We start from the raw sequence: 13,442 nt of genomic DNA, 5'->3' as shown, positions 1-13,442 counted from the left end.
TGCAGGTCTTTGGGACAGGGGGGATGAAATGGTTTTAATTAAGGTGAGAGAGAAATTAAGAATTCTCAGACCGAGATATAAACGAGGAATAAAGGGTAATCAAAAGCAAAGGGCAATTAAGAATCCTTTGGTCTAGATTAGCAAGAAAACAACCTAAAGTAAGGAGCAATTATGAATTCCTTAACTTAGATATCAGTTGAAAACATTTATATGCCTAACTATTTAAATAGAGTGTAATTAAACAAATTATGACATATTGTTCCAATTATAGCATTCAGATTTAGAAATACATTAAAGATTGTGGAAAAACTTCAAGAAATATAACAATAACATGAGAAAATACTTGTCTGCACTTCGCTTAACACATGAATCCTATGAAATATCTTGTCTTTATTCATCAATCCAACTTGTTGGCTCAGTCAGTGATACAATAGCTTTACAATCTTTTGATCAAGAGGTATATAGAAATGTCTAAGAATCCACACTACATACTTCGAATTGTGAAGTATTTAAACAAAAATTATTACAAAATATGTCAAACTAACTTGAGATTTAATCTAGGAAATACAAATATCTTCTTGCAAGAAGATAGAGACAGCTATTGAATTGCTTTCATGTTGTCCCATTTATTATGGTGCTACTGCCCTTTATAGTTTGGTTTTAGCCCTTTTTTTTGCCTTGTTGTTTTGATCTTTCACGCTGGAAGTTTTAGTCACTTTAGGCTTTCATCTAATACTCTTTGACACTGATACACTTTTACTTTGACGACCTCTCAATATCCTTTACTATGTTTTTACCTTTACTGTTCATTTTAACCTTTTACTGTGTATTTCAACAATAAATTGTTTAGGTTTTTATATGTATCAGCATATGGTAATGGATATTGATCAACTTTCTGTATGTTTGATTTGTTTGTCTTTTGACTGTATGCTCTGTCTGGTTCCTTTGTTTTAACAGTCAATGTCTCTGTGTGAATGATTTCTTTCTTTGTTCTATGTATAACTATTTTCTTCTTCTGAATGAAGGTTTTTAAATAGATTTCCTTTCGAGTCTTGGAGTAAACAAGTTTTGTGACTAGTATCAAAACTGTTTATCCAAGCTCTGGTCTTCTACTAATTACTTGCAAAATACAACAATCATTAAGAAAACATAGGTTGGCAGGAAAGGCAATTGATGGCTTTATTGCACAGGGATGTCTGAGGAAGGAGTCGTGGCAATGTTTTGAAAGTAATCGGAGGTCAAATTGTGTTGTAGAGGTTCAGGGTGGTGCCAGAAGGGTTTGATAGGTTTTACTATGAAACAGGGAAAAAGGAATGAAAACGAGGTTTTCAGGGTTTTAACGGGTAACTTTTTCAATTTGGCATGGGATTAGTTAAGTGAACAGAGATGGTATTGTCTTATGTGGGGAGGCGGTTTTCCAAGCCATTGCACTGCTTATGAGGGTCGGGCAGTATTTGGGAGGGGTCACCCGATCTACTCCAGCGCCTAACACGTAGCATTTGGGGTTCGGGGGAAAACCACCTTATCAGGTGGGTAATGAGCGACCGATATCGCTGTGGACCGTCGAATGAGAGGGATGGTGATCGGACGACATTCAGGTGGTGAAATAGAACGGACAGGATGGGGAAAAAGTTTAGGGGACCCGAGGCTTTAATCACAAGTGGTTTGTGATTAATTATAGGTTAAATACGGGATTAAATTGGTCGGAAGGGTTTTTAATGAAGTGATACCATGGGTTTAAACGAAGGGATTTTCTTAACTTTGCTGAGGGTTGGTGTGTTAAGAGGGGTTCATCAGGGAAGTACGAAATAGAGGGTCAACTATAGTTTATATTTAAACTAAGGGTTGCGGGCATTTATTTATGGTATTTAATTAATATATGGGAAAAAAGTATATTGGGGAGGTAATACATTAGGTTAGCATGTTAATATGAAATGAATGTGCGGGAATGTAAAATACACTAGGCATAGCGTAAAATATGATTTTTAAGCGTGATTTGTTCATTGTGATGCCCCACATAATCATTTAACACTTCTACTTAGGATAAAGCCTTTTGTGGGTTTTTGAGTGAAAATGGGACTTAACATGAGATTTTTACTTTTCATAGGCAAATGGTGTTTAACCTTAGGAAAAGGGGTTTTATTAGGCTAATGAAGGGAAATGACTTTTATGAAGGGAATTCTATCATTTAATGTCCATAAATCATTAAACCGAGGGTTCGATCCCACCAAAATTCAGAGAAATGCTTTGAGCCTTTATGACTTGAAGGATTTAAGTATTGGAATTTACTTATGAATGGGGAAATCAGTAAGCAAAGGGTTGAAATGATTGAGGGGGGAGTTAATTAAATCAAGTTGTAGACCATTGTTCCTGCTTTCTTTACTGCTCATGCACATTGAAGATATAGTCAAGCATGATAAATGTGATTTTATCCAATCAACCTTATACTTCAGCAACCTTTCTTCTACTTACCCATTACTTACCCTACCATTTTTTTCTTCATTTTATGTGGGTGCATTTAGACTAGCAAACCCTTCACATCCATTTTTCTTTTGAAAAGTAATCTATCTAAGTCTATCCTTATGTCTTCCAAGGGCTCAGATTAAACTTATGAGCTCCTTTTATTTCTCTACCTATCTAATGATCTGCCAAGATTAAGCTGTTTGGTCAGAGTTTATTCTCTAACTATAAACATAAAATTCAAAGCATGAAATAACCAAGATTAAATAGTTTGATTACCATGTATTGTGGCATTAATAACAAGCTGCACACAATTATTATTATGCATAAAAAGTAAATAGTAGTGGCATTTATACTTGCACACTTTCATGGTCTCTTTTTGTTTTTGGAGTTCATATATTTTCATTTTTTTACCTTCTCTTTTTCTTTTTGTCCTTTGATTTTTCTTTTAGGACATACCCTCTTTACATTTTTTAATCTTTTAAATAATATGGAAAACATTTGCAGAAAGCAAAGGTATGTACAATATTACAAGGCCTAACCTTAGTCATTAAAAATTATGACTCCTATTGGTATAGGAACCTAACAGTAGCTCCACTTGGGGATGGAATTTTCTAGTGAAATGTCAAGAACTCTAAAAATCAGTAGCCTTTGAATTGTTGTTGATGTTACTTTGCAAAGTTTCATTTTGTGAATCTGCATTATTGATACTTATGATAGTATCCTTTAAAGCTTAGGGCCTTCTCTTTGGGCTTCAACTTCAAAGATCACCAACCAATCCAAACTAGACTTTGTAAATAAAGTATGTACAAATGGGAAATGAAAATTAGTAACTTGGTTCAAAGTAATGTTTTAGCATTCGACCATTCACTAGCCCACCTTTTGTATTTGTACCATTAATTTCCCTTAAGAAGAAGGCATTATTTCCTCTGTAAGCATAAATGCATAAGGACCTTTCCATAGGAAATCAAATTTCCCATGTTTTCTTTTGTCATCCCTCCTAGAATCCCACTTGAGCACTTTGTCACCAGTGTAGAAATCTTCAGCCTTGGTTCTCGTGTCAAAAATCTTTTTAATCTTTTCCTGCACAACTTGAGACCTAACATACACCTCTTCTCTAGTTTGTTATAGATGAATAGTTTGGCTGATTCTTCTTTGGATACTATTTGGTTCGACCTGAAATTCTTGAAGTATATTCATTACGAGTACTCCCAAAGAGGATGGAAAGACAACTTCCATCCCATAAACTAGTTGAGAGAGAAGTACCAATTGATTTCTTTTAGTCAATCTGTGTGCCCATAAGGCATTGACTAGCTTTTTATTCCAAGTTTTCTTATTGTCCTCTAGTAACTTCTTGATGATGTTTACTAGGCTTTTGTTTGAGGATTCTGCCAGTTCATTACCTTGAGGGTAATAGGTTGTGGAATGGCCAAGGGAGATATGGTATTTATTGCAGAAATCTATCATTCTTTTGGATTTAAAGGCTACTACATTATCAGTAATGAGCTTAGTTGGACATCCAAATCTTGATACAATATTGGTTTCAAGGAAGGTTATGATAACAGTATTCGTGGCTTGCCTTGAAAGTATGGCCTCTATCCATTTTGTGAAGTAGTATGTGGTTATGAGGATCCATTTGTGTTTGGCAGAGGAAGGTGGGTGAATTTCACCAATCAAGTCTAAACACCTTTGTCGAAAAGGTATTTCTACAAATATTGGCTTGAGGGGTAAAGGTAAGAGATTTTTCTTCCCCTCAAAAATTTGACACTTGTGACAGGAGGTCACATATTTTTTGACATCAGCAAACAAGGTAGGCCAGTAGAAACAAGCTCTAAGGATTTTATCTGCAGTGGTCTTCTAGTAAAGGTGTCCTCCACAGTCACCTGCATGAAACTCTTGCAAAAATTTGTCAGATTCATCTTTTAATAAGCAATTAAGAAGAATACCTTCATGATCTCTCCAAAACAAAGCGTTGTCTAATATACAAAATTTTAAGGATTTCATCTTCAAAAACCTGCTTTTATTCCTAGATAATTCAGGAGGAGCTTGTAAATTCAGTAAAATGTAAATAATATCAACATACCAAGGGGATTTAATAAAGCTCTGGCTAATTAGTGGAGTCGCCATCTCCTCTTCATTATCTATTGCTGCAATAAAGTTTATATCCAAGGCCTGGCAGTTTGATTCAACCATGATGATCTGAAAATCACTTGTGTGTGATCTCAGTTAATGAATTAATGAATGAAGGTATTATAGACTCATGTGCTGGTGTGTGTCTATGTTATCTTAAGCAATGGATCGATAAGATTGCAAAATACACAGACACTAGAATATGGAAAATAGTAAGAGACACACAGTAAGCAAATACAAGAACAAAACAAATTAGTAAGGAGTTCACCCAATCCTCCTGGGCTACGTCTCCGGTCCAGCTTTCAGTGGTGGCCTTCTTTATTGTGTCTTTAGCAGAGTTTTTACAATGAGGAGCTCAACTTGAGTCTCCTGAAACAGATGGTGTTTAGTAGGGTGGTTCTTGGATTCCCCAAGCCACTAGAGTTCACAGACTCTTCCTTACCAAGTCTCGACCTCAACTGGTCTTGATGGGATGAGTCCAATTTGGTAATCAGTTCCCGACAGATATCCTCACAGGCATTGCTTGAACCTCTCAAGCCTGGTTCTGTCTGCTCATGCTACCTTAACTCTGCAAGTTATCTCGGCTCTCGGTTCTCTACTTCTTGCTTCACTGTTTTCTTCTTTCTTTCTCACTGTCACCTTATTTCTTACAGTGCTTGCTCTCTCTCTAGCCTGGTTCTGTCTGTGCGTTCATGGCTTAAAGCCACTATATCTCATGATTGTTCATTTCCTCTTTCGCCCCTTCGGATCGTCAGCTGTTGTTCGCTTGGAGTTCCCTGCCTCTACGTCATCACCACTGTGTAACGTCTCATAGGGAAGTGGCCACATATCCTCTCACGAACTGTGCCAGCTCTTCCTCAAACAGTTTGTTTTTCGATTACTCCGTGTAATGATTCATCTGCCAACTCAGCGGTCAAATCAGACTTCAGACTTTTATATGCCGCAACTTACTTCTCCCTCCAGATTCGATTTCCCATCGGGCGTAATCTTCGTTGTTAGATCTGGGTCCCCCAGATCCTATGGTGTTCGCTCTTATCACGTGGTTGACTTCCTCAGACATTAGCCCGCGATGAGAAGCGGTTTTCTCTCTCATCCGCTGGACACGCGTCATTCGCTGTATGGCATCGCCGGGTCTCCTAACAATTCTGCTTACCGCCCAAAATGCCTCTGATATTCTGCCAGTTTTGGAGCGTAGGACCCGCCTTTTGCTTTAGCATTTTTCCCACGGTTTTCGGCTTTCCTTGTGACCAAGCACTCGAGGCCTTTCCATCTCGAGGGGTTTTTCCCAGCGACATCAAAAACGGCCTCCGTTTTCCAATTCGGGCTTCCAAACTGATAGTTTGTGTCCTACGCGGTCTCCATGGGTCTCGGTCAGCGTGCTTTGACCAAGGTCCTTGTCGTTCCTTGCTGGCTATAAACTGCCACTATCTAGAGGTCTTCCTGATAGCTCATTGTCCACAAGTTTTTTAAGTCTGTCCTGATTTGATACAGTCATAGAACTCTAATAATTTTTCATAGATCCAATTCGGATCACGACCTTCCCACTGAAAAAACTTTTGGACCACCAAAAGTTGCTTTTCAAGCATCGACTAAGTGAGGGTACAATTGTCTCACTTGTTCAATCTCTATCCACTTTGCATTGCTCGGCTTTGAACCCTTGAGCCCAATTCTGAGGTACTCAACATCTCCCCTGCGCGTCATTCTCACCTTCCTGTCCAGAATTGTGTCTTCCTGCAATTCATTAAGATATTCAGGTAACAGGTCATCAATAGAAGGCAATTGACTTTGCTCTTGGGGATCCTCAATTAATGAAGGTTCAAATAACCTCAAGAAATCTACATTCTCACCAATTTTCTCAAGTATCTTGAAGGGTCCATACCTAATAGGCTTTAGATTTTTTACCTTCACCTTGCATCCTGTCCTTGCTGATACACAGCCAAACTTGGTCTCCAACTTGAAAACTATGCTCCATCCGATGCTTGTCATGCCTGGCCTTGTATTTGGCTTGGCTATTTTCCAGTTGTTCCTGTACTACCTGGTGGATCTCTTGGATTTGTTCAATGAACCCAGTTGCCCTGTCCACATCACTATGTCCCTCAACTGTGGTGTCTTTACCAAAGACAAAATCCAAAGGAGACCTTGGTGTGAAACCAAAACAGGTCTCAAAAGGAGATCTTTGTATATAAGAATGTTTGGTTCTGTTGTAAGCATGCTGCACATAACACAAATGTTTATCCCAAAGCTTAGGATTTTTGCTGCAATATCCCCTGAGTAACTAGATCACTGTCATGTTAACCACTTTTGTCTGGACATCAGTTTGTGGATGAAAAGTTGTGTTTTTCTTCAGTTTGATGTCCATCAATTCCCACAGACTTGACCAAAACTTCCCCACAAATCGGGTGTCTCTATCAGATACAATGGAAGTGGGTAATCCAAAATGAACCCATACATGTTGAAAGAACAGTTTTGCAATTTGTTCAGTTGTAATCTGTTTATTACAAGGTATCAAAATACACATTTTGTTGAACCTATCCACAACAACATACAAATAATCATGACCTTTCCTAGATTTAGGCAGTCCTCCCACAAAATCCATGGAAACACTTTCCCAAGTGTGAGAAGGAACTGTAATGGAGTGTACAAGCCTAGTTTTCTATTGTTGGGCTTGCTTTTAGCACACATAGTACACCCTCTTACATATCTAGAAACTGTCTCATTCATTTTTGGCCAATAACAAAATCTTTGCAGTTGTGCAACTGTTTTACTTACCCCAAAGTGACCTGATATTAGAGAAGTGTGTGCTTCTCAAATTATCTTTACTCTTTCATTTTGTGGAATGCATAGCTTCCCACAATGATATAGGAGTCGGTCCTTTACATGATAATCCAGTTCTTCTACTCGTTTTCCTTGACTTAAAGTTGCATATACATCTTTGAAATCTATATCTTGAGCATATTGTTTAATGTAGCTCTCATGTAACACAGAATTATGCTTAAGTATAGTAGATGCATTTATAATGGGTCTAGATAACATTTCTGCAACTTTATTGTGTATGCCCTTTTTATATCTGATGACTAAATGAAACTGTTGTTGAAAACCCATCCATCTATAGTGCCTTGATTGTTGCAACTTAGTTTGGGAGTGTAGATATTAAAGTGTTTGATGATCAGTATGTATTACTGTCTCTTTGCCCATTAAGTAATGTTTCCACTTTTTCACACTCTGGACTAATGCATACAATTCTTTATCATATGTAGGATAGTTAACTACTACAGAATTAAATGTCTCAAAATGATAACATATGGGTTTACCGTGCTGTGTCAACACTGCTCCCATGGCATAGTCACTGGCATCTATTTGGATCTCAAATGGTCTTTGAAGATCAGGCAGTGCTAGTACAAGTGTTTTACTAATCTTTTCTTTCAATATGTCGAAGGCTTTCTGCTGTTTGCCTCCCCACTGAAACACCTTGTTCAATCCTGTTAAAGCATGTAAGGGAGCTGCAATTAAGGAAAAGTTAGAAATGAACTTTCTCCAATATTGTGCTGCTCCTAAGAAGCTTCTAACTTTTGTAGCAGATTTGGGTTTAGGCCAGTTCATAATGACTGCCACTTTAGAGGGATCTATCTTCAATACACCACCCCTACTATATGTCCCAAATAATTCAGATATGTTTTGCCAAATTCACATTTTGAGAGTTTAACATAAAGTTTTTCTCTTTTAAAAACATCTAGTGTCTGCTTAACATGCTTTAAATGTTCTTCCCATGTTTTGCTAAATATCAGAATGTCATCCAGATACACAATAACAAAATCATCAAGAAAAGGTCTGAGTACTTCATTCATTAATCTCATGAAAGTAGCAGGAGCATTAGTTAAGCCAAAAGGCATAACCGACCACTCATACAATCCTTTCTTTGTTTTGAAAGAAATCTTCCATGCATCTTGTTCTGAAACTCTGACCTGGTGATATCCACTATGCAATTCTAGCTTGGAAAAATAAACAGCTTCTTTCAATTGATCTCAAAGATCATCTATGTGAGGAAGGGGATAACGATTTTTTATTGTTATCTTATTCAGTGCTCGATAATCATTGCACATTCTCCTCTTTCTTTCTCACCAAAACAATTGGTGACCCACATGGTGATGTGCTAGGTCTAATGAACCCTTTCTCCAGCAACTCCTACACCTGCTTCTTGATTTCAGCATTCTCTAAAGCGGACAACCTCTACATTCCAATGTTAGGCAATGGAGCATCTTGCTGCAAAATAATATCATGCACTATTTCCTTTTTGGGTGGCAGACCTTTAGGTTCTTCAAACAAGATATCATACTCTGAAACAACTTTTTCTAAATCAGCTTGTTGTTTAGCATTACAACCCTCAAATACATTGGTTTTATTAGGTTTCTTTTCCTTTACAACCATCAGTAAGAATTGTTTGCATGAATTTATCATTCGTTTCATCTACCCTTAGTTTATGAGAGTATAATTATTCTTGAGCTTATGAGCTCTTACAAAGTATTCGACTCCATCTTTAACAAGTAGATACTTGTTCTCAGCTCTATAGAAAATAGATTTTCTGTCATACAAGTAAGGACTTCCTAAAACAATTACACATATATCCAAAGGAATTATGTCTAACTCAACCTCATCTACAAATGCTGACCCAAAAGAAAACTTGAGTTTGCATTGTCTAGTAACTTATAGTTGTGCTTTATCATTTAACCATCCTAATGGGTATGGTTTCTTGTGAGGTGTAGTCACTAATCCCAGTTTCTTTACAATTGCTTTAGAAATTAAATTTACTTGTGAGCCACTATCAAACAAAGTATCAATCTTTTGATGTTTGGAAATAACTCAAATATGGAAAAGCTCATGTATTTTTCTCTCATTTTCTTCATCAATAGTAGATTGTGCAGAATTACTAGTAGATGCTTCAGAATTCTTACCTTTTATACCTGTGGCTGCAATAGTTGCTTCATCTCCTGAGTCTGACCCCAAATCTTTATGAATAGCTACAGCAGTCTTCTTCTTCTTTCCCTCGAACTTCTTAGGTCTCAGCTCTGGATGCAAAATCCAACAGTGCTCATCATCATGCCCATCCTTCTTACAGTGAGTGCATGAAGACTTGCTCTTTTGTGCAATGTTAGCCTTCCTTGCTTTCCATTTCTACTTTCTTTTCTCCTTATTCTTACTTACAGTGGGTGGGGATGATCCCCCAACTTCTGGACTTCCATTCTTTCCTCTAGCTTCTAGATGAGTAGCTTGTACAGATACCTCATCTATACTAGTGGGATTAAACATGAGGATAGTGTGCCTCATGTAGCTATGTAGACCACCAATGTACTTCAACAGAGTCTCAGGTGAGTCTAATGAGATTCCTAGAATCAATGCTCTCTTTCTAAATTCTTGGGTGTATCCTTGTACACTTTTCCCTTTCAACTGTCGAAGAGTTTGCCAGCTCATCATGGCTTGCTGCATGTAGGCCAATGGATAGAACTGCTTTTTGATTGCAGAAACAAATTCACTCCAGACAGAAATGGTCTTACCATGTCTCTTCATGTCAGCTTGGGTCCTGCCTTCCCACCAAACCAAGGCAGTGCCTCCAAGGCACAAGCTTGCCCGCTAAATCTTTCTCTTGTCTAAATCAATACTCTGCAATAAAAATCAATTTGTCTAATCCAATTGTCCAGCTTTTCTGCATTCAACTCTCCATCATATATAGGTAAATCAAATTTAACATCTAGTTTAATCAAAGATGCCTTCTTTTTATGTTTAGGGCTATTAGGAGGTGTGAGAAAGATTTCTTCTTTCCCTTTGCCTTTTGAGTGGTCATGGAGGAGAGACTCATCTTCCCCTTTGTCTTGTTTGGAGCCCGATGAATCTTCATCCTTATGTTTTCTAAAGGCCTTATACATTTCCTCTACCATGGACCTTATGGCTAGGAAACTATCTATGAATTGAGGGTCTGGCCCCATAGAACCTTCTTCTGACATTGTCTTCCAAGTATAGACTATCCCAATTTCAAGATTAGTTTCAACCAACTCTCCTTCTACTAATTTGAGCTTTGATCTAGTTAGCATTCAACAGCTAAAACCAACACAAGCTTGTCTAACCTTAACAGCCTAGGGCTCTGATACCACTTGATCTGAAAATCACTTGTGTGTGATCTCAGTTAATGAATTAATGAATGAAGTTATTACAGACTCATGTGCTGGTGTGTGTCTATGTTATCTTAGGCAACAGATCGATAAGATTGCAAAATACACAGACACTAGAATATGGAAAACAGTAAGAGACACACAGTAAGTAAATACAAGAACACAACAGATTAATAAGGAGTTCACCCAATCCTCTTGGGCTATGTCTCCGGTCCAGCTTTCAGTGGTGGCCTTCTTTTATTGTGTTTTCAGCAGAGTTTTTACAATGAGGAGCTCAACTTGAGTCTCTTGAAACAGATGGTGCTTAGTAGGGTGGTTGTTGTTGGGAAAAGTATCCAATACGGAATGACCCTATCCCACTCTAAGGGTGATAGTACCTCAGCAACAATCAAAGCAAAGCTATTCGGGATTACTTCTTTATGAGATGTAATAGAGGGGAGAAAGAGATCCACTAACCGATGTCTTCCGCTAATGATTGATCCAATCTTCTCTCCTTGCTGCTTGCTCCCAGCTCCTTGCTCTTTTACTGGCCCAGCTACACCAAGATCCTGCAAAATGGCAAAAGAGGGAAACTACAAGAAGCATACATTCATAATTGATTCAAGGATTAGAATAAATCAAATACACAAGTATAACAATACACCATTGAGACACATGCATATAGAAGAACCTCAAATGCTTTATTAATGGAAGAAGTAAAGTTCAGGAAGTGATACAACCATAAAAGGCCCAATCCAGCATCACCTCCCAGCAGAAAGAAATCTCCTCTTCACCTCCTTCAAGCAAATCACCCAATAGTTCTATACTCAAACCAACAGCACTTCCTTACATTCACAAGATTCCAGCCTCCTTAGACCTCATGAGAGAGCTCTATATATAGGAGTTTTGGAGAAAGGATGAGTCAGCTTGAGGCTGGCATGAAGCTGACTAGTGTCCTCTCCCACTTCAGTTATTCTTCAGTTCTTGAGTCCACTTGGAGGTTCTTGCTTCCACTTGGAGATCTAGACCCTCTTACTCATCACCAGTCGAATTCCCTGATCCAAGTGTCATTTTGGAAGCTTCCTGGGCATTGACACCTTGAGGAATGACTGTGCCACTTGGCCAAACTCGCCCAGCGCAGGTAGCCTTCTTTGCAGTTGACATTCAGCGCAGGTACACAGTGGAGCAGTTGACATTTAGCGCAGATGCTCAGTGGAGCAGTTGACATGATCCAGAATTAGCTTGTTTTTGAGTGTTTTCAGGTGGAGAACTGATATTCAGTGTTGTGGTTTGCTGACCTTGTTCCCCTAGGGGTAGGAACAACATGTTTAGGGACTTTGGATCCCTTAGATTATGGACATTTCATGCTTCATGCTGTAAGGAACAAAAATGTCTATAACAGTTACCCCCTAAAGTATGAGGTCGTTTATCGGGTGAAATGCTTTATCAGGAGGATCTGAAGTTCATTCAATCGCTGAGAGGTGACCTGTAATAAAATAAAATACAATACATTATTTTTCATTCTGCTTTCATGATCTAGCTGAGGCGGGCATTCCCATGCTCAGCTTTATAAATTCATTTTGGTACATATAACAGACGATCGTCTAATGGTAGATTGATAATTCTCTGCTGAAATTATCATCCTTCTCTCTGCTGAAATTATCATCCTTTGAGTAGGATGATCATCTGCTGTAATGACGTACATGTCAAATGTCTTTATATTTCCTGAATATATATCGCAGCCCGGATGGATGAAACTAGATCCGGGGTCTTCAAACTCGTTTGATCTTCACTCTAAGTACAAGTCGATCCATGTGAGAATTGCGCTGAAGTCGAACATGGAAAGACATCGCTTGATTACCGGTCAATGATGTAAACCGTTAACAAGCGCGAGAGGAATCACCGATAATGATAATGACCCTCAAGGTACTGCAGTACAATTCACGTGGTGTGAATAAAGGACTTGGCGTCGAACACCACGCAAGATCTTCTGGTCGAAGGTCATTGATGTATACCTGTCGCCGGAAGTGAGAAACTTGCCATTGGGGCATGCAAGCTTCAAAGTACTGAGGGGGGTGTTCCTAGATCAACTTCTTGGATAATGAGCTGAAGTCGACAAGAAGCGATCCGTCAAAGGAGGGCCTTAATGAATCCCACATCAGTGACACGGAACGGAGCTAATGATTTTAGTGGAGGTGAAAGCAATCTGTGACATATGATTCAGGGTGGCGATCATGGATGGATGAAGGATAATGTATGGCAGTGGATGGGACACGGTTGACTCTTTCTGAACAACATCTCTTGAACATATAACGACACTGATGCGATGCATCGGTAGCATTACCCCAAATGTGGATGGTTTGGCGAGACCATGGTGATGAGACCGGTGAATGAAACAACCCAACCCGATGTGATACGGAGGAAAAGTGTCATGTTCAAGAGCGACTTGCTACCATTAAAGCTTTGAGGTTCTCCCAATTTTTCCCCAGTCATTTCTGACCAGTACCTCTTTATTTTTGTCAAGCTTGAGGAGGATAACATATGCTTGTTCTATAACCTGCCCTTCGGGCAAGCCCATCGCTATGTTTTAACGAGCCTAGCGATAGGGAAACTCGTTCTCGTCTAAAGACAAGTTTGTCGCTATTTAATCATTTTAACGAGTCTAACGACAAGGAAAACTCGGTCCTTTTCATTTTTAGAGAGTCTGAAAAG

Source organism: Pinus tabuliformis, chromosome 8, assembly GCF_031772625.1.
Source record: "Pinus tabuliformis cultivar Carrire ecotype Pingquan chromosome 8, CPIR1, whole genome shotgun sequence".
Taxonomy (NCBI): Eukaryota; Viridiplantae; Streptophyta; class Pinopsida; order Pinales; family Pinaceae; genus Pinus; species Pinus tabuliformis.
The sequence above is the reverse complement of the archived record's forward strand: the minus strand, read 5'-3'. Positions refer to the sequence as shown.